We start from the raw sequence: 27924 nt of genomic DNA on the forward strand, positions 1-27924 counted from the left end.
TGTGTGAAGAAATAATGTGGCACTATACCATGTGAAAGTTGACGTGAGATTGTATGTGATGATTGAATAATGAGCAAAATCATGAAAGAAAGAGAATATATAAAAATTTACTTGTTTTTGTCTAACGGCCTACGTCTACATAATAATTGTTAGAAATACTGAATTCAATAGTATTGTATTTCTCACTGAAATAATATGCATGAGTGCCTTTATATAGGAGGCATATGAGTGTTGTACAAGTAAATATGAATGTAGTACAAGTGGTACAATGTGTGCTATACAAGTAAGTAACCTAGTTGGGCCAAGCCCACAATACTATACGTTAACAACTCCCCTCAAACTCAAGGTGGATGTGAGACCAGTTTGAGGTTGTCAACCAAATCACGAAGGCGTCCCTTAGGATGGGACTTAGTGAAGATGTCTGCAAGTTTATCTTTGGAGGAGACGGAGAAGAGCTTGAGAGCACCATGAACAAGATAATAACGGATAAAATGACAATCAATCTCGATATGTTTAGTCCGTTCATGGAAGACATCATTGTGAGCAATGTGAATGACACTCAGATTATCACAATAAAGAGGAGACGCAGAGGATGTAGACACACCTAAGTTTGTAAGAAGCCATCGTAATCAAAGAAGCTCAGATGTGGTATCAGCAAGAGCACGATATTCTGCTTCAGTATTAGAGCGGGCCATAAATGTTTGTTTCTTACTTCGCCAATAAATCAAGGAAGAGCCAAGGAGAAAACAATAGCCAGTGGTGAACCTACGATCAGTGGGATCTCCTGCCCAATCAGCATCAGAGAATGCACGGAGTACAAGAGGAGACTGAGCTGAGTAGAAAAGGCCATGGAAGAGAGTGCCCTTCAAGTATCGAAGAATGCGCAGAACAACAGCATAGTGAGTCGACCGTGGAGCAGACAAATACTGGCTGACCTGATGAACAGCATAGGAAATGTCTGGACAAGTAACTGTGAGATAGACTAGGCTGCCAACCAATCGTCTGTAAAGAGAAGGATTAGACAATGGTTTCCCCCCGGAGGGAGTCAGATGCGCATTAAGCTCAACTGGGATGTCAACAGTCTTGCTGTCAGTGAGTCCAGCACGAGACAAAAGATCAGAAGCATACTTAGTTTGAGTAATATAAAGACCATCTGAGGAACGAGTGATTTCAAGACCCAAGAAATAGCTAAGGTGGCCAAGATCTTTCATCTCAAACTGCTGACTGAAAAAATCCTTGAGTTATTGTATGCCACTAAGGTCATCACCAGTTATGATCATATCATCCACGTAGAGGAGAAGTATAATGGTGCCTTTATCAATACGACAAAGAAATAAGACAGCATCATAAGGACTGGCAGTGTAACTTAAGCGAAAGATAGTAGAGCTAAATTTTGCAAACCAGGCTCGACGAGCTTGTTTAAGACCATACAATGCTCGTCGAAGGTGGCAAACCTTGTTGGAGTCAATGGAAAGACCTAAAGGAGGTTGCATGTAAACTTCTTCACTCAAGTCTCCATTAAGGAATGTATTTTTAACATCCATCTGAAAAAGATCCCATTTTCTAGTAGCAGCAACGGCCAGGAGGGCACGAACAGATGAGATGCGAGCAACTGGAGCAAAGGTCTCTTTATAATCAATCTCACACTCTTGTGTAAAACCTTTTGCAACAAGACGAGCCTTATAGCGCTCAATGGACCCATCTGAGTGAGTCTTAATCTTGTAGATCCACTTGCAACCAACCACAGACTGTCCAGGAAGGAGAGTAACTAAGTCCTAAGTATGGTTTTTGGTTAATGCATCAAGTTCCTCTTTCATTGCAATCTGCCATAAAGGGTCAGTGGAGGCCTCACGATAGATTTGAGGCTCGTGGAGTGTAGTAAGTGCAGTGTAACAATGATAATCAAGTAAATGTGTAGGAATGGATCTTACCCGGGTTAAGTGACGAGGTACAATGTCTTGTGGAGGTGGAAGGTCTTGTGGAGGATCTTCAAGCGGAGCAGGAGCGGGGGACCCAGGCTCAAGTTGGGGTAGCTCGTCATCAATCTGCTTATCTTCGACCTGTCCAAAAGAGACATTAAAGGATCTGGTGTTTGAATAGAGAAGTCTAAAGGAGGATCAAGAGGATTTGGAGAAGGAACATGAGACTCCTCTGGAAAGACTTCAAGTACAGATAAGGTAGTGAGGGAAGAACGAAAATGAGAGAGTTCAACAAACAAGCGGTGTTCCCAGAAGACAACATTATGAGAAACACGAAGGCGATGAGAGACAGGATCATAACATCGATACCCCTTTTGTGTTTTTTCATAACCAAGGAAACAGCAAAGTCTAGATCGAGGCTCAAGTTTGTTGTGTTCATGAGGCTGAAGAAGAACGAAACAAGCAGATCCAAAAGAGCGAAGGTGATGATAGTCAGGGGGTGACCCAAAGAGGCACTTATATGGAGTTTGATTATGGATGACAGTGCTTAGAATGTGGTTGATGGTGTAAACAACATGAAGAGCAGCTTCACCCCAAAATGGAGGAGGAACCTTGGCAGAAAGAAGAAGAGTACAAACAGTGTCAAGAATATGACGAAATTTTCGTTCAACTCGACCATTTTGCTGAGAGGTACCTGGACAAGTTAGATGATGTACAGTGCCATAGGAGTGTAACAGAGCTTGAAAAGTATATTGAGTGTATTCAAGAGCATTATCAGAACGAAAAATTTTGATTCTTTTGGAGAATTGGATTTCAACCATTTTTGCAAAGTTACTGTATATTGGCAAAATTTCAGAACGAGATTTCATAGGGAATATCCAACTGTAACGAGAATAATCATCGATAAAAACAACAAAATATCGAGGTCCACCAATACTAGCAACAGGAGAAAGTCCCCAAATATCAGAATGAATTAACTCAAAAATACTATTAGAAATAGAATCACTATTATTAAAAGGTAAAACTGGCTATTTTCCTAACTGGCATGAAGTACAATCAAAATTGTCTTTGGACATAGAACCTAACAGACCCTTAGAAGCTAACTGTTGTACCCGAAAAGAGGGTGCATGACCAAGACAAGAGTGCCAAAGTGAGAGAGAGGGTAAGGAAGACACCGCAGCGGTAGCAGCAGCAACAGACACCGGAGCAACATGTGAAAGATGAAGATTGTCCACTGGAAACATACGCCCAACTCTAGGGCCGGTCCCAAGCTCTTGCCCCGTCCTCGAATCCTGCACAATACACCCAAAATAATAAAAAATAAGGCGATAACCTAATCCAGCTAATTGTCCCACAGAACACAAATTATAGGATAGGTCAGGAACATGGTAGACCCTAGGAACAGAGAGGTTGGAGGTTGAAACAAAACCAAGACTATTCCCATGCATGATGGAACCATCAACTATGTGAATATTTAAGGGATGTGGAGCAGGGTCAAGTTTGGAGAATAAGGACGAGTGAGGTGTCATGTGATTGCAACAGGCAGAATCAAAAAGCCAAGTTTGAGACTTACCGGGTAAAATTGAGAGAGCAGTGGAAAGAGATGCATTACTAGCCATACAAACAGCTTGAGCTATGATCTCCTGTAGTTCAGTAGGTGAGAGGTTGATAGTGGATCCAGAAGACTGGGACTCAGCTGAAATGAGAGGCATTGGCGGAGTAGACTCAGTGTTAGCAACTGCAGTAGTAGATTTGTTGCGACGGTAACAAGTCTCAATAGTGTGGTCAGGGCGCTTGCAATAGTTGCAGAACTTTTTATTGGTCTGTCTGCGACGATTGCTAGAGCCAGAAGGATCACCTGAGTGCTGAGGTTGCTCTATGGATGGAGTAGAAGGAGTAAGGGCCAGAACATTAGACTTATCCTGGGCTCGAAGAGTTGCAAGGCGAGCTTCTTCTCTTACTCACTCGTTCACAGCAGTATCAAGAAAGGGAGGAGAACAACGATTAAAAAGCTGACCTTGAATGGGCTCATAGTCCTTGTGGAGTGACATCAGGAACTCATAGAGACGAAATTCATCTCTAATGAAAGCATATTGTTGAGCATCTTTTGAGCATGCCCAAGTTGAATCAAAAAGGTCAATTTGGTCCCAAATGAAGCGAAGCTGATCATAATAGTCATTGATGAACTGCCTCAGTTCTTGCTTGAGTTGATGCAATTTAACCACTAATTGATATTTCATGGATCCATGAGTGGTAGAGTATCTTTTGGCCAACATATCCCATGCTGATTTCGCATCATCAAAGCTGCCCATCAAATTGGAGATGGAGGGAATGGAAGTGTTTCAAATCCATGTGAGGATCATGTGATTGTGACTATCCCATTCAATCATGTGACTAAGAAAGGCAGCATCTTCTTCACTTGCCCCCTTCACAGGAATAGTGATTGCACCAGTGCAATAATGCCAGAGCATGCGACCCTTAAGAAAACTGCACATAGCTTGAGACTAAGATAAGTAATTCCTAATCCCCTCTAATACAATATTGATGGGGCGAGGAAGAAAAACATCCTTTTTATCCATTTAGAGACACAATATGCAAAAACATACTGCAAAAATGAAATCTATGCGAAAAACTGAGTAAGGAGAACCTAGACTGCAAAAATTCAACTTCGAAAAAAGTCAACGGTCAAAAGTCAACGGTCAAAAGTCAACGGTCAACAGTCAACAGTGACATGGCGGGTGACGTCAGCAGCACGCTGGAGGATGACGTCAGCGATGACGTGGCAGTGATGACGTCACCTAGGGCTGACGTCAATATTAGCAGATCTAGCGCGTGGCGGAATGATTTCGGCGCGTGAGTGCGTGATCTTCAGTGCAGAGGCTTTGGGCGGCGTGTGAGGGCGCGTGAAGGCTCCGATTACTGTGAGGTTTTCACGAACGGGTAGATCGAAGCAAGACGCCCTTCGTGGTACCTTCGAAAAAAATTCCGGAGCAATATTCACGGCGGTGCAGGAAAAGGCAATGGTCTTTGCAGTGTTTGAACTCCTCAACGGTGGCTGCTACAGGTCCAAAACCTGAGGATGATGTCTGGAAGACTCGAATGTTCAACGGTGAAAGGCTTTGGCAGTTGTTATGACAGCGGAAGCAATATTAAGAATGAAGTTACACCAATAAAAACAAGACTGCTAAGAAAAGGTCAGAGCAATGACTCTGATACCATGTTAGAAATACTGAATTCAATAGTATTGTATTTCTCATTGAAATAATATACATGAGTGCCTTTATATAGGAGGCATATAAGTGCTGTACAAGTAAATATGAGTGCAGTACAAGTAGTACAATGTGTGCTATACAAGTAAGTAACCTAGTTGGGCCAAGCCCACAATACTATGCGTTAACAATAATAAAGTCTTAAATGACTACGTATATTAATAGTCATATATTATATTAAGCACTTGTGTTATAACGAACTCAACGTAAAATCCATATACTAGAAAATACTTGACTAACCCTATACTAACCGGGGATTAATATGCTTGTTCTCACATGGGCCATAATATGTCTAGTCTAACACAGCAAATGGCAGCCTCCCCACATGGTTGGATCAAGATTAACGTTGATGAAGCCACGACAAAATCCCTCACAGTTCTAGCAGCCGTAGCAAGAGATGATAATGGCATTGTCATCAAAGTCTGGTCAAGAACACATCACATTTGCTCACCCCCTCCAAGCCGAAGCTACTGCCATCCTATGGACTTCGCAACTCACAAAGAATTGAAACATGGTGCCATTTTCTTTGGGTCAAGAGAGACTGTAATTTAGCTGCACATGCAGCAGCCAAATTCTTTCTTAGAACTCTTCAGCCTTTTGTTTTCAATAACCTCAGCCTTACAGAGGCTCTTGCAGCCGCTTGTAAGGCAGACTGCTTTCCTTTCCCTTCTGAGTAGTAATACATTGAAGCTTATCAAAAAAATAAAAATAAGAGGCCACACAGAAACACTAGACAAGAGTTTGGAGCTATTCCTGGTGACTGACTACTCAAAATTGCTGACTGGTCTGTTCTCTCTCCTCAAAAACCCAACATTCTCACTATCTCTATTTCATTGATGGCTTAAATCCAATCTTAAGTTCCATATTCATACCTTCATCCAATCTTTTTATGGACCCAAGTCTTTCTTACTGTACTGTTTAGTCATTCAAATTAATATTTTCGGTTGCATTAACTAACTTAAGTTATGGAGCTTCTTGACTCATGCTGAGATAACCAAGGACATAACTTTTTTGATAATTCAATTGTCACTACAAGTGGGGGTAGATACAAACTCATATTCTCCTCGTATAGGAGACTGGAGACTAGGCAATATCATTTAGCTACTTTTTGACAACAATAAATAATTTAAGAAGGCCATCCCTGGCTGAAGAATACAAAACCAATTTATGAGTAACCCCCATACATGTTACTTCCCATCATCCACCATGTTCTTGAACTGCAAGATCATAACGTAGTTGCTGCTAGATTTGCTATGCAAATAAAAATAACCAAGGCTAAGAAGTTTGAGCAGTTAGAAATGAGTTCAATAACATCTAGGACAACTAGGCATTCGTTCGAATGATCTAAGTAAAGCTGTCATATATCTTTGTGGGTGTTATTACAGATACGAATGATATAGATAATGATAATAAAGATATTCGGTATAACCATGTAGAACACTGTAACTTCAGAGCAACTTCTGGAAACACAAATATGGAGAGTCTCTAAATGAAATGGTATCCTTAAATTCTGAAAGGCCGGTATAAACCAATTATCCAGTAGCCTAATATTTTTTTTCTTAAAATCAGTTCCCAAGTTCCTCTCCACAGTTTGAACTAGACCCTCACCTAAGAAGCCTTAGTAGCACACAATGGTTCAGAAAAGTATTTGATCAAGCCAGTTTTAACAACACTCAACTGGCTAAGTAAACTAAGTCCACCTATTATGTGTTATAGAAAATTACCTAATTATGCCGTGATCATCATTCCATCACTTACTGCTTTCCTAGTTTCTGCATGACTGTGGACTTCACTGTGAGAGGGAAGGCGTTCAATAATACCCTCTTGCCCTTAACAGAGCAAAAACACCAACCCCTGTTTCCTTGAGTTGCCTTGACCCCAATGAACTTGTTTTTCTTGAGTTGACAAGTAAACAGCCTATTTCTTTGCTTCCAGGCTTTGTGCTCTAGACTTGAGATGGCTTCTTTCCAAAAAAAAAAAAAACAAAACAGATGGCTTCTTTCAAGCCATTGCTACTACATTACCTGTGTTCTGGAAAATGAAATTTGATAGAAGCCTAAAAGCATATGAAACAAAACCATCAGGAAGAACTTCAGGGCTGGCAATTTAATCAGATTTTTTTTTTTTTGTTCTTTTGGTCACTGGGAGGCAGAGGAACTCCTGTTCATTCTATCAAGTCCAGTCATGTAAATGTTGCTGCCAGAGCAAACTCAAAGCTATCAATCAAATTAATGAAAGTTTTCTTTTACCCTCAGCAGTAGAGAGGCCAATAGGGTCAAATTGCAAAGAGAAAACCATAGATATCACCTGTCTGTCTTCAAGGGCCCAACTATTTGTCCCATAAATTGAGGTTCAAAGGGACAAGGACACCTGGAGACGCTAGTTTCGTATCTTTGGTGACTGACTACTCCAAGCAATCCCACCCCCCCCCCCCCCCCCCTTCTCTCTCCCTCTCTAAAACCATACATTTTTCCTTCCTCTTTTTCATTAGGGGCTTAGATCAAGAAATACTCGAATCCAATCTTTTATGGATTCAAGTCTTTCTTCACGTCTTTTTGAGCCATCAAAATCCAACCTTTTCTGCTGCATTAGCTAACAGAAAGCATGGAGCTTTGAGATTTGTTACATGTTGAGATTGATCAAGGACTTAACTAACATTTAAAAAAGGCCTTCCCGGGTCAGGCAACCAACAAGAGATGACTCCAAGAAAATCTAGGACAACCAGTCATTTGATTCGTTGGTCTAAGTAAAGCAGCTATATATCTTTGAGGTAGTTATTTTAGAAACCAGTAGCATCGATAAGAATAATGGAGGTAATAACCATTTAGAACTTAGTAACTTCAAAGGAGCTTCTGGGAAAATAGATTTGTAGAGTCTCTGGATGAGATAATCTTCCTAAACCTTGTTAAGGCCAATATAAAGTTATAAACCAAATTGTCTAAGCCAGCTATTTATGTAAAAAAGTTTTTAACCAAATATCGTCAGCCAATCATCCAATAGCCTAATAGTTTTGGTCAAAATTGTGTAAGATCAATTCCCAAGCACTGCACAGTTTGAACTAATCCACACCCAATAAGCTTAGTCAACAATATTTCAGCAAAGTATTTGATCAAGCTAGTTTCAAAAACACTCAACTAGCTAAGATAACCAAGTCTAGCCAACAATGTTTTTCTCCAATGTGTAATAGAACATCACCATTCACATTGGTACAAGGGTAAGTCTAACCAACATTTAAATGTGATACCACAAAGATAAATTAACAATAAGGTCAACAACGTATCTAATCAAGGGCTAAAACTAAAGCTAACCAAGCTAGCTGATAATCCAAGTAAAAGCTAACTCATTTGCTAATCAATTATTAAAATTAAAGTAATACGTCATATTGATGAGGAAAATTCTAGAGCATAGGTTGAATTCCGACCAAATCTTATCATGTAAATGTGTAAAATGGCAGATCAAGTTGTTCAGGAAATTTAAATAATACTAAGCTTGTCCTTAATGGGTTGAAATAGACATAAGTTAGCTAATTATTAACAACGAGCTCAATTGGGCGCGATTTCTAACCAAAACACTTATACAGGACTGAATTACAGTCTAATATTAATCCCCATTAGACACAATGTGCTTATTCATTTATAACGAATGAGGACTTCAAAACAGCACTAGTCCCAATAAAATCTTTAAAAGGGCAAGATTTTGGTACCAAATACAAACTAATCAACAACTTATTAGTACTAGTATATATTCCAGCTGAGTATAATAAAAGCTAACTGCTTTCCTAACCAATACTCTCATATTGATGATTAAAATAACTCAATAGAAAGTTGATTTAACAATTTTTTTGTGGGAATAGAATAACTCAATAGAAATTTGATCTAACAATTTTTTTCCTTTCTCCCTGCAACCAATTTGAATCTAATAAAAACCAGAACTCCCAAATAACGATTAAAGTTTTTGATAAATTTTCAGATAAAATTATTATTGAAAAACTTGCAGTCTTAAACAGAATTATGGAACTCAAAGGATAATTAAACGGATATAGATCATAAGCACTATGCTTATTTGATCCAATTCCAACACTAACACACTCAAAAGATTCCCTAATGATAAGGATAAACCCTTATTCAAAACCGGAACAACTGAAAACAAAAGATAATTACAGATAACAAAGGCTATAGTGATCAGCAGAACTGCTGCATATCTTTCACCACTTAGTTGACTTTAGAGAGCATACAGTTTGTATGGCCGTGAGCACAAGAAAGATAATAGCAACACTGGTAGAAGTAGCTCTCCAAGGAGTGCTAAAATATTGACTCCATAACGTTGCCTTCCATTTATGCCAACGTTTCTTATAGAATGCATTCCAATCTTCACATATTATCGAGTATTCAGGGTTCATATAATCCCATAAGATATTGGTGTTAAGACTATTGAGAGCTGATGCTGCTGCATTGCTGTCGCCTAGGTAATTAACGAGGATTCCCTTATCACAAAGTAAATCTACATCTTTGGAAGTATCGATAAGGAAATCCAGGATGACAAAGAAATCTGTAACATATGTGTGCCCTACATAAAGGGATTGCTCTAATGCAATAATGTTTCGAATAAGACGTACTCTCTCATCATTTAACTTAATGCAGAGGATTTCCAACACTCCACTGTTTAAATCGAACCTTATGTCAAGAAAGCGTCTATTCACTCTATAACGTCCCATTTTCTCATCATTCTCAACTCCCTTCAACTTGACTCCTGCCTCATCTAGCTGGGCTGCAGAGTATGATAGTTTAGCCCTTCCAGATCTTCTATTCGGTAATTATTCACTTAGATAAAACAATCTAACCAAATCTGTGAAGTGTTCAATTTCTGCATTGAAATTGTCAAGCTTCTTCATTTGAAAGTTGTAACATTCAAAGAATTGAAAAGTAAGTACCCTTAAAGAAGAGAGTCTTAACTCTAATTCAACCAGAAAGTTTGCTTGCCTGAACAGCATCTCTAAAACAAAAAAGGGAAGCTAATTTTCAAGTAATACCAAGTCATATTTCAAAATTGGAGGCATCCATTCAGCTATCATAAGATCGTCCCCTATGAAATATGAGTCAGATTGTCTCAAGAAGTACTCAAGAATGAACATCCCATCCACCAAGATCATCACTGCATATGCTGGACACAATGGTCTCTGCATAGTAAGAGCGAATTTCGTCTTCCCTCTCTCTTATTGTGTGTTCTAAATTCTGCTTGTTTATGTTAGCCCGTTGAATGAAACAATCACAAAACCGTACTTTACACTTTTTCATGGTTTGTAATTTTGCATTGGAGCGGTGAATAGAGCCAATTGAAATAAGCAGAGGAGTGAAGGCTTGCTCATCCAGTTTGCGAAGGTGATCTGGAACATTCATCAAACCCCCAATTAAGAATTTGGGCTTCGAACCTCCAGATATTGTTAACATTTCCAAATCTTCACGTTCAGTTGCAGTTGAAGGGCCTCCTGTCTATCAAGATAAGAGCCACTAGGATTAATAATGCTAGTTAAGGAACCGTGTGAAGTACAATATGCTATAATTTGACTTCAAAGTTCATTCTATGGCACAATCTTTTAATATGTTAAAATGCACTGTTGTTACAAGAATAATGACCCTTTTATATTTAATGTTTATAAAAATTTTATAAAAAATAAATTCAATCGTCCTCCTTCATTGTCCTGTAAAGCTGATCACATAAAAGATTTGCAAATATTTTAACTGGATGACAATGGTGAATGAAGAATTTTAAAATGGTTTCTTTGGAAACAATAATTTATAGAACAAATCATTTTGGTACTTAAATAATTTAATTTCATTGTTAGTTTGATAGAGTCGTAGAGTAATTAAATAGCCAAATGAATTGTTTCATTTTAGTAGGTAAAAGAAGGTATTTTTGATATATTTATATACATACTTTCTACTTCCTATTATAGTTTTTGTTAGTGTTATTCTATGAAATTTTTTAATGTTTTATCAAAATTTATTCATTATGGAAATATATTGAAAATGCACAATTTCTTTTAGTAATGCTATAAGCACAAACTATTTTACAACATTTTTATAAAATGTTGATGTAGCCAACCTCTTAGGCCTCGTTTGGGAGGGGGAAATGAAATGGAATGGAAAAGAATGAAAAGAATAATTTTATAATATTCTTCCCTTCTTTTGTTTGGGAGTTTTAATGAAGGGAATGGAATGGGTAGGAGGAAACACTCATTCCTCTCTATTCCCTTAAAACCTCAAATTTTCATTCCCCCGAAATTGGGAGGAATGGAAGGGAATGGAATTAGATTTAATGATTTTTTTACTAAAACTCCCAAAATACCCCTATATATTCAACCCTTTATTTTAAAATAGGGATATAATAGTAATACTGTCATAAAATGATTCCATTCCATTCCCTCCATGTTACTCCCAAACAAGATTACTTGCATTTCATTCATTTTCATTCTTTTATTTTAAAACATCCAATCAAGTTTACTTAATTCCATTACATTCCATTCTTTTCCCTTACTTAAATACATTCCATTCCATTCATTTCCATTCCCTTATGATTGTTACATTCCATTCCATTACATTCCCTTATGAACTCCCAAACGGAGACTTATTGGTTTTCATCTAGGCCCACAATTAATATCACTTTTTCATTTATCAATAATCGCTCATCATATCAGCAGTTTGTAAAATTTTTTGTAAAATAATTTGTATCTCTAACATTATTGTTTTTTTTTTTCCTTTTAATAGGAATATGGTATTGTTCAATAAATTTCTCATTGAAGTTTTTCTTTGTACTTGAATTAAATTCTAGAATTCTAAGAGAATTTTGAAATCGGAAGTAACTTTAATTAGGTTGAAAGTAGTTTTAGCATGCCCTAAGGGCTTGCTATAGGCAATATTTTTAGAAATGTTTTAAGGGAAAAGAAAAGGCAAAAATACCATTTTGGTCCCTACATTTTGGTAGCGGTTAATTTGGTCCCTATTATTTTTAACATTGCAATCAATTTAGTCTCTACCGTTAACTTATTAATGGAAAATGCCTACGTGGCAAACGGTTTATGTTGTTGGCGCACACATGGCTAATATAATAATAAAAAATATTTAATTGCTACTAAAAAAAGCCACATCAGCAAATTTTAAAATAAAAAATCTACCTTAGAAAATAAAAGGTCTAAAATAATGAATTCAAAATATTTTTAAAAAAATAACTGAGATTTTCTTGGCAACCAAACACTACGATTTAGAAAAACACAAAACCCAGCAGCCACCACAATCACTACCGCCACTTCCATTGCCACTCTCCTCTACCCATACTTACTATCCAAACACTACCAAATACATATCCAAATTATGCGATGAAATGCCACACAAAAAATTCTCAAACATTACCAAACACATTACCAACCAACAAGTGGCGGATTTGGATGGCGTCTCGCAAAAGAAGAGCCATGCCTCGTTTAAGGGCTTGCCTCTCTTTCTCCGTCTACCGCCTGTGTCTATCTCCTGTCAAGTGTGCTTGTGCTCCCTGCCACGCTACTCTCACAGCAACCGTAACTGTGTGACTAACAACAACAGTACCAGTTCATGCATTAGTGGTTCAAGTGCAGTGCCCAGAAACGTTGAAACGTCTCCCCGGATCAAGATTCGAATCTTTCGCTCTCCGCCAGCTCCTGCACAAATCTCTTCTGCCACCGTTGGTTCTATCTTTAACATGCAAGCCTTTGAAGGGTGGGCAGCAGGTACCACGAGCCCTTTGTCCCACACATCTATCTAGAAGCAAGTGTAGTTCACCGGTTCCACCGAATGCTCCTATCTCTCGGCAAAGATCGTGTGAGTGTGCAGTTATGCTTCGGATGCTTCGCTATAGAATAGATCGACCCAGTTCCCGTTCTTTTCCGGTGCACTCGCTTTATATCTCCGACACACAAGGAAAGACGCGGTGGGAAGGAAGCAGCAGCCCTAGTCTCTGTATGGCCGATCATTCTGCTGGCGATGGGTGGGGTAGGAAGGTAGATGAGAATGAGAAATTCTTTATCCTATTCTGCTAATTCTCTTCTTGTTGCACCATGTCCAAGCTTGACGATAGCAGTGGAACAAAAGTCACCATCAAATTCAAAGAATGAACTTTCCTTCCATAAACCTAGGCAACACTAGAAGTTTATCTATCTGCAAAGGACGCTGGAAACAAGTTGAAAGTAGGGCGGAGGGTAAGTGTAGCGGATTTGATCATCTTCTGCTCGTAGGGAAACTTTTTTATATGTATAGAGAGATCCCCTAGATATACAGATAGAATAGATGTTCATGGATAGACAGACATTCCATTGATTCTTAGTTCGCGGAGCGAATGAGAGAGAAACTTGGAGGAAAAACACGTTCTCTCTTTTCGAAGTCCGAAAAGTGGCGGGTCAAGCTCAACAAGTGGTTGGTCAGACCCAACAACCAATGGGGGCACCTCTTCCGTCGTTTGTTTTTTAATTGGCTCCCCCTTTTGGGTATGTAGTTTTTTTTGTTATTGATTCTGCTCTTGATCCAATCGTCAATGAAGCAGCAGAGTCGCCTTATAAGTCACATTGAATGGAATTGAAGGCATAGTCTCAATAAAAAGAATGGAACACCAACCAACGAGTGGCGGATTTGGATGGAGTCTCGCAGAAGAAGAGCCTTACTCGTTTAGGGGCGCTAGCGCACTACAACTAGCAGCCCCTTCATAAAAGCATGTTGGGGACATTTTTGCAACAATGGCCAAAAATGCGAGAATGACTCAAATCTCCTCTTGTGTTCTTTTAGAAGTGTTTATTGTGGAGAATCAAGCCCAAAATTTCAAATGTATAATGAGCAAAAGGCTAATGGCGCTTTAACAAGAGAGAAATCAAAATGCCATAACTAAAATACAAGAAAATGCAGAAAAAAGTACATAGGTCCGAAACTTCAACCCACAGTTAGTGAGAAAAGGAAATTGAGAAAAGTTATGAGGAAGAGAGGGAAAGCTCCCCTATACCCATATTTCCACCCCTAAGCATCAGAATTGTGAGAATGTTAGCTAGCTGAATGGGCATCCGCTCTAAAATTTCAGCTCTGAGTGTAAAACGTAGTTTGCTTCCTTTTGAATCTGATTGAGACTTTTTGTATTAAGTTTACGGTGCTCTAAGTGACTGGTTTTTGGTCAATAGAAGAGACTTTGAATGCCAAGGTATCAATAAAAGAGGCTGTGGTTAGATTTGCTTTTATTGGGTAAAGTGTTGTCCTGTTTTTTGCATAATTTGAGAAATAAAGTAGCCTAAATTCATGGGCTGGTGTTTCCTAGACATGGCAGGTCTTTGGAGGTTGCATTTGATTGTTGTTGTAGACAAGGCTAACCACTTAGGGTTACCTATATGTCTTAGGCAAAAAATGGTAGAGTAGAAAAGTTGGGTCACAGTCAACTAGAGCATAAAAATTCTTTTGGGGTGAAAATTTTAGGTACAAGACCTCCTTCATGAGCCTAAGGTGCTACCAGTGTCCCTTGCCCACTTGGTAGTACACATGGGCTGGCTCATGCAAAAGGTCTAAAAGAAACCAACTCATACCCCCTGTACAATTCACCAGCTAAGGCATGAGAGAGTGTTGATGTGGCTAGATCTGGGCCTTACATGTGGAGCGGCTGTGAGCAAGGAAGAGGAAACGTTGGCTACAAGATTTTATCCTTAACCCGAGCCAAGGGCGTGACTGCCCTAGGAAGGAAGTAACATATGCATTCGACATTGGTACTTAGGCACTCACAAAAAGGGCGATAGTGACCTCCTAAGGTCAGCAACTATGGAAACACTCCTTATTGGTTGAGTGCATGTTGGACCACTTCAGGGACACGTGTATCACCTATAGTACTTCTGATGTCCCTCTCGTTGCTCAAGAGTTGTTCCATAGGCAGTGGCAAAGTCACCTACCCCTATGTCACAGTGCTAATGTTGGTGTGCTCTCTCTCCTCCAGTCACCAAATAGTACCTTAGCAGTAGTAAGGTCCAAAATAAAAAATGATGACTTGACACCTATCTTTGTACTCGGCCATATTCCTCAGACTATAAAAGGAACATGCAGTTGGACTATTAGGATAAGAACCCAAGTAGATCTTTTGAGAAGAGAGTAAAAAGTTGATAAGAAAGTGAGGTAGAAAACACGGTCACTCTTTTAAGGAAGAACATCCTTATTGTACAAGAGTTATATCTCTTTTTTCCATACAATACAAAGCTAAACAAAGCAAGAATGATTCTTTCTTGCTCAAACCATAATTTTTCATCCCTTTCCAAGGGTTTTCCACATACATCATGTGTCCACTTTACATTCTTGCAATCACTTTCTTCTTCTCTAGACATTATGATGTCAAAGCTTGCATTTTTGTCACTCATGAGCTTTCTCATTGCGATGTACTATTAGATAACTTATTTACTTTCTCATATAAGTTCAAATCTAACTTGCACATACATTTTTGGTGACTCCACAAGGGAGAAGCTTTGGTTATTCCCTTTTTGAGTGAGTTTTATATTGGTTTTGCATATTTTCGTTTACTTTCATCTTCCTCATGCCTCTTAGGAAGAAAGGCACGGGAGTACTAGCAGGTTCGGGTGAAACCAGCAAGTAGGGCCAAGTGCAGATCGTATATCCATGCACACTAAGGGCACAAAGTCTTCTAGTGAAGCTAGTCAGCCCAAGAACAGGAATATCGTGACAGCCATTAAGGACCTCCAGCGCTCTCAGGCTGCCATGTGGGCAAAATTCCAGTCTCTACATTATGGGACGTTCATACCTCAAGCCCCACAAGGTGGTTAAGGTCCTCGGGGATCTCCCTATCTGACTAAGGAAGATATTACTGCTATCTTGTTTAAAGCTAAGAAAGCAAAGAGTACTATTTATATTGATACCAGGCCTCCCTATTCTAAGGAAGTAGCTGGTAAGCCTTATCTTGCCAACTATACTCCACCCATCTTTCCTAAGTATGATGGCATGGCAAGGAACACTAGGGAGCACATTAGGCGCTACATAGATCATCAATGGGTGGTGGGCAGGTTGGTCGGAACCATAGATCTGAGAAGACGACGAGAAATCGGTGAAAAACACACAGATCCGGCGAAGAAACCCAAATTCCGGCAAAGTTTTCCAGATGCAAGCGATATTTCTCTTAGATCCGGTGATATTTCGCAAGATCCGGCGAAAATCTCACCGGATTTGATGAGATTTCGAAAGATCCAGTCAAAATCTCACTGGATCTAAGGAAATATATCGCCGGAATCTGGGTTTTTTGCCGAATTCTGGAAAAATATTGCCGGTTTCTGGAAAAAAGTCGCCGAATTCTAGAAAAAACTTGCCAGATTCTGGAAATTTCACTGGGATTTGGAAATCTCTCGGTCGGTTCGGTTTTTTCAGGTTTTAGATGAGGAAAATCGAAACCGACCTGCCAGAAATCAGTTTCAGTGGTGAAGACCCCCTGCCGACCCGTCGGAGCAGTCGGGTTGGCTGGATTCGAGTCGGATCTGGTCGGTTCTTCGGGTGGGTCGGGTTACCGGATCCTTCTAGACAGCCCTAATTTCATCAATTCCTTATTTATCATTTTGATAAGGCACCTGACGTGAAGCTTCTCTGCTTTGTAATGTATATGGCCTTCGACTTTTCAAACTTTCTTTCCTTCATGCACCTACATGTAGCGTTAGTTTTGCTCCATCTCACTTGCTTTGCTTTTAGGCCAAAAGTTTCACTTTCCTCTTCAGATTTAAGCCAAGACGCCCCTTCATTTTCTTTAATTTCGCTTCAGCAAACACACTATTCCTTTCTAATAGCATGTCACACCACTTTTTGTAAGAACATCATACTCTGGAATAAAAATCCTAATATCAATTGTGGTGGTTCCATCATCTTTGCTATCACCATGAGTAGATTTGCATGGTGCAAGGCTAAAGCTGTAGCTCCCAGTGTGGCGTTGGAGACCTTTAGATGCTAGCGAAGACAATCCATTGAGCACCTTCAATCTTCCACCCATATATCCAAAATGGAAGAGATCTTTATTGGTGAAGTAAGAGGATCCTTCGCGGTTGAGGAGCATAATTTTTTGTTGTAGGAGAATGGCATCAAATGCATAAATAAGGTGTTGAAACCATCCTTTGCACAATCTTGATAAATTGGATGTGACACCCACCTTGGCAAGCTAATTTTGTTTTCGCCTATCTCTTGGATATATTTGGCAATGTGTTGAATATATTGTGTCATTGCTTGTGTAGGATGGATCTTCTTTGGGAAATCACAAACCCACCACGAGATAAAGGCCCATGAGGTTGGGTTCTTCCTGTAGTTGAAGTCGAATTCCATTTCAAAGTTGACTCTCTATTGATTCTGATAGTTGCAAAACATGAAGGTCAAATTGTAGTGCAGCTGTGCTTGACCTTGAGTTGGCCATTGTGTTGAAAGTAGTATAAGTAACTTTCTTGGCTGTAAATTCAAAGGACTGTAACCAATGCTAGGCTCTATCCATGTGAGGAAATAATGATTAATGAGAGGCCATCTTGTTGGACCACATTGGGGATGCTGCAATTTTTGAGTTACTTGCTTGTTAGTCAATTTGGTGAGATTGTGTTTGCCAGGATTAGTTTCATAGAAGTTGTAGCCATGAGCGATATTGCTGGCTTCCTTGGGGAAACTCATTTGAGATGGAAAGGAGTGAAGATATCACTTGACAATGTAGTATAGGGGTGTGAACAAGCAAATGCAGAAAAGTACACAAGTCTGAAATTTTGATCCACAGTCAGTGAGAAATGAAAATTGAGAGAGGTTGTGAGGAAGAGAAGGTAGATTCCCTTGTACCCATATTTCCACCCCTAAACTTTAGAATTGTAACAATGTTAATTGGTTGAATGGACTTTTACTCTAAAGTTTCAACTTTGTGGGGAAAACCTGATTGGGGCCTTTTGTATTGAGTTCAGGGTGCTCTAAGTGGCTAGTTTTGGTCAATAGAAGAGGTTTTGAACCCAATGTCTCAATCAAAGAGGTTATGATCAAATTTGCTTTAATTGGGTAAGAGGGTTGGCTTGCTTTTTGCATTATTTGGGAAATGGACTAGCCTAAATTAATGGGTTGATGCTTCCTAGACATGGCAGGCCCTTGGAGTTTGTATTTGGTTATTAAAGCAGACAAGCAGACAAGGCCAGCCACTTAGGGTCAGCTATAAATTTTAGGCCAAAAAATGGTAGAGCAGAAAAGTTAGGTCATAGTCAGCCAGAGTATAAAGGCTCTTTTAAGGTGGAAATTTTGGGTACAAGACCTCCTTCATGAGCCAGAGGTGCTACCGGTGTCCCTTACTCACTTGGTAGCACGCATGAGCTAGGCTCATGCAAAAGGTCCAAAAGGAACCGACCCATACCCTCCAAACCACACTCCCTCAATTTCTATAATAAATCGCATGGGCTTGGACCATGCTTAAAAGAATAAAATAAAATATAATACATGAATTGAACCCATAAGGAAGTTGAGCTTGGTTGAATCAGGCTTGTACAAAATGTGTCGCGAAAATGGGTATCAACAAAGCATCTCCTGGGCAATGTGTGTGAGCTTTAAAGTTTAAATTTGAAACACAGGCCCACTCTATAGAAAGTAGGAACAAGGTAGTGGAGTTGAAACACAAACCCATACTCAAGAACTTAAAAATTTGAAACACAGACCCACTCTCTTTCTCTGTCAAAGTATTTCAAGAAAATTTAAAGGTTTTTCATATTGGGTTCAATAGAGTTAGATTTTAACAAGACACAGACCTCTCTCTCTTTTAATCTTGCTATCTCTTTTAATCTTGACTACTCATTGTCTCCACCTTTTACATTTTATCTTCTTCTTTTTTCATCCTTCTTTTTCTCCTCCTTCACATGTGGTACACTTTGAAATCTCAATTTACTTCTGTCCAAAGTTATGGACACCATTCCGTTCTGGCCGAAACAGCTAAAAAATCGCGTAACTATATATAAATCAGAAATGTAAGCTCCCTTATTCCATCTTTGATGAAATTTCGGCCCGTTCAAAACCATTTCGGTTGGTACCAATTGAAATTAAAGATTCGACTAGAATGAGATTTGGGGTTTGAAATTTTTTTCCTCAAACCTAAAAGAATTTTTCTGCCCTTGATACCCACTGTGGATCATTGTAGAAAATACCAGTACTATAGAGAAGGAAAACAATGGATCCAATGGCGGGGTAAAAAGAAAAAAAAATGAAGAAGAAGAAAGAGATGATGATATGATTTTCATAAAAGAGACCATGTATAAATAAGTAAACAATCAAACTTTATGTATATCTCAAATTGAAAAATAGTGCCAACCACAATTAATAATAGATTATAATATTAATTTTCAAGATTGTAAATTTCTTATATGTTTTTATTCTTTGTCAAATGAGTTATTCAATAAGTCATTTATAATTTTGTCTTATATTTTGGGATGTTGATATTGTGTAAAAATAAAACTTGTGTATTTGTTCTACTTATCTTTGTGTTATTTTGTTTTAGATAGCAATGTTAGGATTTGTATAATTTTAAAATTATTGAATAAGTATTAATAAGTTTAACTTAGTTCATTCTTAATATAAGTGGTGAATTCAAAGTAATGCATTTTACATCAAGTAATTTGTTGCATGACTTTCTAAATAGCAAATATATGTTGTTTTCTTTATAAAAATTTATAATAATAAAAAAAATCATGTGAAAAATACTTGTCAACCCGATCCACAACCCGATTGACCCGAACCCCTTTTTAACCCGCTTAAAATGACCTGTTTTTTACCTGCAACCTGATTAATCCAACCTGAACCCGACCCGACCCACCCGTTTTGCCATGTCTAACGGTGAGAGAGAAGAAAAATAGCAAAGTATATAAGAGGAGAGAGATGACGGACAGTCACTAGTGGAGACCCACAATTCCATACTTATGTACAAAAATACCAATTTGTTTTTACCCTTTTAAAACCAATTACATCGCTTAAAAAAAATCCTTCCAATGGTGCATTAGATTCATAATTTAAAAGTAAATATACCCCACGTACTAAGTAATATATATATATATATATATATATATATATATATATATATATATATATATATATATATATATATAGATATATGTAGGGACACGACTTAGTACCTAGGCCCAAAGGAAGAAAGGGGATAGGCCCAAAGAGCCCAAAACAATGAATTTCTAGAAAGTGAGTTGGAAAACTAGGTTCTAATGAGTTTGGATAACAATCATAGTGGGCCAAAATGACAATAGAATAAAGATAAAACAAGTTTAGCTGAGGAAAATCGTCCTCGGACTTGATCTGAGGAGGATGATTCTTATTTATCTCACTTAGGGACAGATTACAAATGTTTCTCTTGAGTGTGCATTGTTTTTCTCTCCTTTTTTCCCGATCCCCCTCTTCTGGGTCCTTTCTCCATTTTATACTATCTTCCCCCTCTGTCTCTACCCTCCACATGTAAATCAAATTGCTGGTATTCATCTTTGTCCCATCAGCACCTTCCTAAAGTATTTGGGAGTAGCTGTAAGGCTGAAGGCTACTGCTCAGGTATCACTTCCTCATTAATGCAACCAAAGAATTAGTTACAGAGCATTTAATGCAGTGGTAGTAGTTTTCCTGTCCCTTCTTAATACCTATCTTTATCATTGGAATCGTCTGGAACGTTGCTCTTGATGTTAGACCGCACTTTTTGACCTCGGCTTTGCTCAGCTGAGGAAGCATTCCTCCTCGGATCACCTTCTTGGATGATCATGATCAGACTTTACCTCTTTACTTACCAACACGGATTCTTAGGAAGATGTTTACCAATCCTCGGACTACTTAATGTCCTCGGATTGGGCCCTGACCCAATATATATTGTGTAGGTAAGGATAGCAATTATGTCTATTTATATTTATTTTGATTTAATGAACATTTTAGGAAGTTTTATGGGAAAGAAAAAAAAAACTTATTTTTTAATAATTTTTTTCTATTTCACATAAAAGTAATATCAATATTTTTTATAAATGGTTCATTAACAAATGTTCTAAGAGCACCTCACTAACTGGACCCTTAAAATAAAATGATTAATGGCTCTGATAGGACTTAATGTGCGCAAATCAATTCCCTTCCAAGTATATGCATTTTGTTGAATTGGGGCACATTGGATATTGATCTTTCTAGGCAATTTGACAAAAAAATTCTGCTCTTACATTTTTATTTATTTATTAATGAGACATATGATAGAACATATGCAACACTATTTTCTTTTGCAACTTTAATTTCTTTATAGGCCGTTTTTAATCTACTTCTTATTTTTTGTCTATAGGCCAATGTAAAGAAAATAATAATAATATTTTGACTAATTTTTATATACCCATTCTTGGTATTCTTTGAATTATTTGACTTTTACTATTTTTTCATATTTATTATTAAATAAAACTAATTAAGGCTCCGACATAAAAAATTTTACTATAAAATATTTTCAACTGTTTGGTACGACAAATCATGTAAATATGCAACCCACCCCCAGCCACCCCAAACGAGCAAAAACCACCAACAACCACCCAAAATGAGCATAAACCATTAAACCACCCCCAACCACCCTAAAAACCAGATCTAGAAGAGAGGGAAAAGACAGCCACTACCTAAAAATCTAACCATTAAACCACAAATCTGAGCACAAACCACCAGCAATCCACAACAAGCATTAAACCACAAATCCGACCAAACAACTCCATAACCACCCAAAAAAAAAAATCCCACGAAATAAAAACCAATTTCAGATCACAATTCTATTTTATCTTTGCTCGCCACCATAGCACCTTCTAGACGTTGATGGTAGATCACAATCGTAGCACCTTAGCACCCTCCTTTGATCAACCCATGAAACAGAACTGCGATCAACCATTTCAGACAAATCAAAACCCATGAAATCTTCCTTGGTCGCCACTATCCACCGTAGCACCAATCTTTGATCGCAGCTATCTAGATCATGCCAGAAAGCTTCCTAACCACCACCGACATCACAGCTCCCCACCAAGAAGCCCTCCTCGTGACTTTCTTTTTCTGTGCAAGATGGGTATGAGAGAAGGGAGATAGATACGACGATGGGTGACTCCAGCGAAAGCTAGAGTTGACTGGTGGTGCCTCAGGCCTTGGAGCCGAAGATTGGTGGGAGAAGGGACTGGAGGTGGCTGGGGTTTTGGAGAGAAATTTGATTTGGGAGAGTTAAGCATAAAGTGACTATAGCAGTGAAGAGGATGATAAGTATCGGGTGTGAGGGAGTGAGCAAATGTAAAATATTTTACCAAAATTTGATGTGTAAAATATTTTACATAAATTTGCTTAGGTTGATTTAGTTAACTGAAAATATTTTACTTTTGACCAAATTTTTTACTGCAAAACAAACACCGTAAAATTGAAAAACATTTTCTTGAAAATATTTTATATCAAAACAAACGGAGCGTAAGTCATGTAAATCTGATAAATATGATCTTTTAGCATAGGCAGTAATTAACTCATGCAAATCTAATATTTTCTCAACTACATATATTATGAATTGGTAACTCTATAATATTCTGTAATGTGTAAACTATATGAAAGGTGTTATAGAAAATTTGGTTACGAATAGAAAATTATGACAATGAACTTTTTTTTTTTTTTTTAAATCTCATCACATGCGCAATTATTATTCAAAGATAAGACATGTTGTTGTCCGTTAATTTTTTTTTTTTTAAAAAAAATGAATGAAAATTCAGCAAATAATTGTTGTATGGAACAGCTTATGAAGATTTATTATAAAAAAGAGATGATTTCGGCAAGAAAAATAACGAGAAATTAAGTAAATAGATAAAAAGACAATTGGAACTTAACGAGGAAATATTATATTATGAAAGCATACCTCAGTTATACTTGTTGCCATATTGTTTTTGTAGCACTAGCAGGTAGCAGCCAAAGGCGAGATAGGAGTACCGGACCAAGATGCGATTTGTGGGAAAAGAAAAAGAAAGAAGATGATACAGAGATTAACAGAGGCACGGTGAGATTGTAAGATACTACAAAAGACCACTGCAACCCATACTTATAAGTTATAACTAGGTTCACATGCATGTAAATTATCCTAGCTACTAGTGCTACAATTAATTAACATTTTATTTTGTTTTTTTGCATTTTTGTCCAACCTCATCATGTACTATATATATATGAAAATGATATGGGTCTCACTTAAAAGAGGAAAGCATTTGGAAAAGCTTAATTGCATATTCCCTACCATATTCTATCCTTTCAGTAAAATAATCAAGCATGAAAAATAGCAAGTTGTATGAATTATTGTATCCTTAATTTCCACATACCTAACTGGTGCCCATTCTACAGCAATTAAAGTCTTACATTCACATGAGTCATGACATTTTTCATTTGGCATAAATGCATTTTTAGTCCCTACATTTTGACTTTTTCTCATTTTAGTTCCTACATTTTATTTTTACCACTTTTAGTCCCTAAACTAATTTACGCGGGACATTTAAGTCCTTGAAGTACCATTCCGTCAGCCAAATAACGGAGAAATTAACAGATCAATAAAATAATAATAAAATTTCTAATCTTCTTATTTTTCTAAAAAGAAAAGAAAAAAATTAAATTAATTTTGTTTCTCTTTTTTGGGAAGAACATGAAGAATCTAGAACATGTGTTCTTCCCCGTTAATCATGTTCTTCATTTTCTTCCCAGCAAACCTTGCCCAGAAATTTAAAAAATCAATTTTTTTTTTCTCTTTTCTTGTATTCCTTAGCAACGAAACCCATAAAATCAGTTAGATTTACAAACACAAACACATGCCCACAAATTTACAAAACACAAAGACATTCAACAATTACTCTCTCATTCTTTCACATTCCCATTACAAACACAAAGACCTGATTCAAAATACCTTCAACAAACCCAAAGTCCTTACACGCCTTAATCCAAATTTACAGACCCAAGCAAACCCAAATGGCAAAAAATAATAATAATAAGTTTGGCGGACAACATTTTTACACCATCCAAGATTTTTCTTATAGATCTGAAAATTTCCAATTTTTCAAAAATATCTCAAACTCACAGAGAGAGAGAGAGAGAGACCGAGAAATCTACGAGCAAGTGTGAGTGAGAGATGGAGAGAAACACACCAGTGAGAAAGCCTCACACATCCACCGCTGATCTGCTTACCTGGTCGGAAGTCCCTCAGAATCTCCGGCCATCGTTTCCGGCGCTCGCTCTCACCAGGTACCAACTTTTTCTCTCTCTCTCTCTCTCTCTCAGGTGAAAAATGTACTGTTGGGTTTGTTTACATTTACTCATTGTGTGTGTGTCTCTGTGTTTGCATTCTCAACCGTTTGATAAGATCACCAAGTACCAATTGATCACAGCATCTCTCTAACCCAGATCAAGCCGATCTCAACCTCTTTCTATCTCAAACCCATCGCACCCGATCTCAGCCTCTTTGATTATGGTTTGGTTTGGGAGTGGATGAGTTGGGTGCTTTGCTGGGTTTCTATTCTTTCAATGGTTTGGTTTGGGAGTGGTTTCGTTGATGTGTGGCAGTGGATGACTTGATTCATGGTGGTGCTTTGCTGCTTGCTGGGTTTCTATTCTTTTGCTTGGGTTTGATCTTCATGTTCTTTGATTTGGTGGTGGTGATTTGGGGTTTTTTTCTTCCAGTGGGTTTTTTTTTTTTTTTTTTTTTTTGTTTGCTAAGATAATTTATGGGTTTGAAGGCTAAGGTTTGCTTTACTGGGGATATGGGTTTGGGGATTGGTTAGGATCTGGGTTTAGGGTTTTTTGCTGGAGATTGATTATAGGGAGGAACACTAGGGAAGAACACAAAGAATATGAATATGTTCTTCTGAAAGAAATAATGAAAAGAAAATATATCATTATGTAAAATTTTTGTTTGATAGATTTTTTTTTAATTAAAATTGAGTAATTAATTTTTTTTTAATTTTGGAATTTAAAAAATGTAAAATAATTTTTTTAATAATATTATTGTGGGGAGTAAAAAGATCTTAATAGGGATATGGGCCGTTGGGCCTTGCTAAGGAAGGCCGACCTGCTCTTGGGTTTAGGGCTTGTTGGTACTTTAGGTCGGCCCATACGCCGAGGATCCGAGGATCCAGCCGAGGATGTTTTTCCCCTCGGACTGACACCAGAGAACCCGGGACTTCATGGTACAGGTTAGAGAATGACACGGTCAAGACCAGTGGTTAAAGGGGGTGAACCCTTGAATGTCCTAGAAGCACCGATGTTGGGAAAGTGTCAAAGGTAAAGGCTGCAACCTCCACATTAAAGACCCTGCACCTACCACCCTGGCCGCATTAATGGGGAGGTGACACCTGAACAGTGGAAGGGAAACTTCTAGTTACTGTTCAAAGGCACTAAGAAAAGAAATATCTATGCTAAGGGAGGAGTTGGGGCGACACGTGTATAAAGTATTAAGAAGAAGAGTATTTAAGGAAGAACCTAGAACAGAAATAAGGATGGACTTTTTGTAACCTAAAAAGAAAAAAGACAAAGAGAAAGGTATAATATAAGAACAGCTCTCGGCTTACGTCCGAGGAGGCCCTGTTACAATATTCTTTGTTGTTTTCAATTACTTGCAATCTTTAGTTTGTCATTTAATCCTCACATACTTCTAACCTGGGTTTCAAGCCCACACTCTACAAATTCTTATTGTTTAAGGCTCATTGGGCCTGAGCCCATAACTGTTCTTGGGTCCAGGTGCAATTGTGTACTTACAATTGGCGCCGTCTGTGGGAAATCTAGTCTAGAAGTAGTAGGGATATTATGGCAGGCTTAGGCTCTCACCATGCAGAGTCACAAGGATCACAACCGGAAGATCATTTCGAACGTCTTGAACATCGTAGGGATCGTGAGGGAAGCGTCCATACAGAATATCCAGGGGCTAGCCATACTCATGGAGGGGGTAGCACTACCCACGATGAGGGCTCTAAATCCATGCAGAAGGAAATCAATCGTTTGAAGAGGAAGTTACGCCGTGCTAAACGTAAGGTTTCCCCGTCCTCATCTAATTCTTCCTCAGAGAAGGATAGGGGAGTTGGTTACAGTTCAAGGTCATATTCCCCCACTAGCGCAACATCCTCCGGTGAGGAGGACGACCAATCAACTCGCAGACGTAAGAAGCTTCGTTCTAGGGGCTTAGGCAACGATACCATGAGTAGGGCGTTGCACCAACTCTCTAAATCTCCGTTTTCACGGAGGATTGAGAGGGGGAGGCTTCCTAGGAGGTTCACCCAGCCCACCTTTACCATCTATAATGGCCGGACTGATCCGGTGGAGCACGTGAGTCACTTCAACCAGAGGATGGCAGTGCACTCTCACAACGAGACTTTGATGTGTAAAGTCTTCCCCTCCAGCTTGGGACCTGTGGCTATGAGATGGTTTAACGGTCTCAAATCGGGGTCTGTAGGCTCGTTTGGGGAACTAACTAGGGCATTTGCTTCGCGGTTCATTACTTGTAGCAGAGTCCCTCGGCCATTGGACTCGTTGCTATCCATGGTCATGAAGGAAGGGGAGACACTGAAAGCATACTCCGACAGATACTGGGAGATGTTCAATGAAATAGACGGCGACTTTGATGAGGTGGCGCTTAATACCTTTAAGGTGGGCCTCCCTACTGATCACGACTTAAGAAAGTCTTTGACGAAAAAGCCCGTCCGCAGCGTACGCCGTCTTATGGATCGTATTGATGAATATAAAAGGGTAGAGGAAGACCAGCAGCAGGGAAAAGGAAAGGAGAAGGTCATCCCGCAGGAGAGAAGGGATTTCAGGTCGGACAGATATCACAACAACAAGCCGAGGAGGGATTACTTTGGACAATCCGGCTCGGCAGCACCTCAGGCTGTAAATACTGTGTTCCGAGAACCAGTCCATCAGTTGTTAGAAAAAGTTCGTAAAGAGCCTTTTTTCAGATGGCCCGGCAAGATGGCAGGGGACCCTGCGAGAAGAAATCAAAACCTTTTCTGTCAGTACCATCAGGATGTGGGCCACACTACTGAGAACTGTCGGACCCTGTGGAACCATCTAGAGCAGCTCATCGATGAGGGAAAGTTGAAGCAGCATTTGTGTCAGCCCACTGGGCAGGTCAGTCAAGTTGGTTCAAACAACCAGAGGAACAGTTCATCTCGGCCAGCGTTGGGAACAATTAATGTTATCTTCGCCGCACCTGGTAGGACCGGCTCAGGTCCCACTAGGGTCATGGCGGTTTCCCATCCGCAGGCCGAGGATGTGGGTGGCAGGCCGAAGAGATTAAAGAGCACTTTACCTGTCTTGGGTTTCTCCGAGGAGGATAAAATAGGGACTATCCAGCCCCATGACGATGCTCTTGTGGTTACCCTCAGGATAGGGAATTATGACGTGAAGAGGGTGATGATAGATCAGGGCAGCGGTGCAGATATCATGTACCCTGATCTATTTAAGGGGTTAAGGTTGGAGTTGGAAGATTTGACTCCTTATGACTCACCTCTTATTAGCTTTGAAGGGAGAGCCGTTGTGCCAAAAGGACAGATCCGTTTACCGGTTCAATCCGGCGCAGAAACGGTTGAAGTAGATTTCATTGTGGTTGACGCGTACTCTCCATATACAGCCATCCTCGCCAGGCCATGGCTGCACGCTCTGGGAGCCGTCTCCTCTACCTTGCACGTTAAGGTTAAATTCCCCTCGGGGGAA

General features: G+C 38.9%; 1 pseudogene; it reads right to left on the bottom strand.

The window, feature by feature from the left end:
- Positions 1–9392: 9392 nt before the first annotated feature.
- Positions 9393–27924, bottom strand: part of LOC142619238 (UPF0481 protein At3g47200-like) — a 30657-nt pseudogene continuing 12125 nt past the window's right edge.

This window comes from Castanea sativa, chromosome 12, assembly GCF_040712315.1.
Source record: "Castanea sativa cultivar Marrone di Chiusa Pesio chromosome 12, ASM4071231v1".
Classification (NCBI taxonomy): domain Eukaryota; kingdom Viridiplantae; phylum Streptophyta; class Magnoliopsida; order Fagales; family Fagaceae; genus Castanea; species Castanea sativa.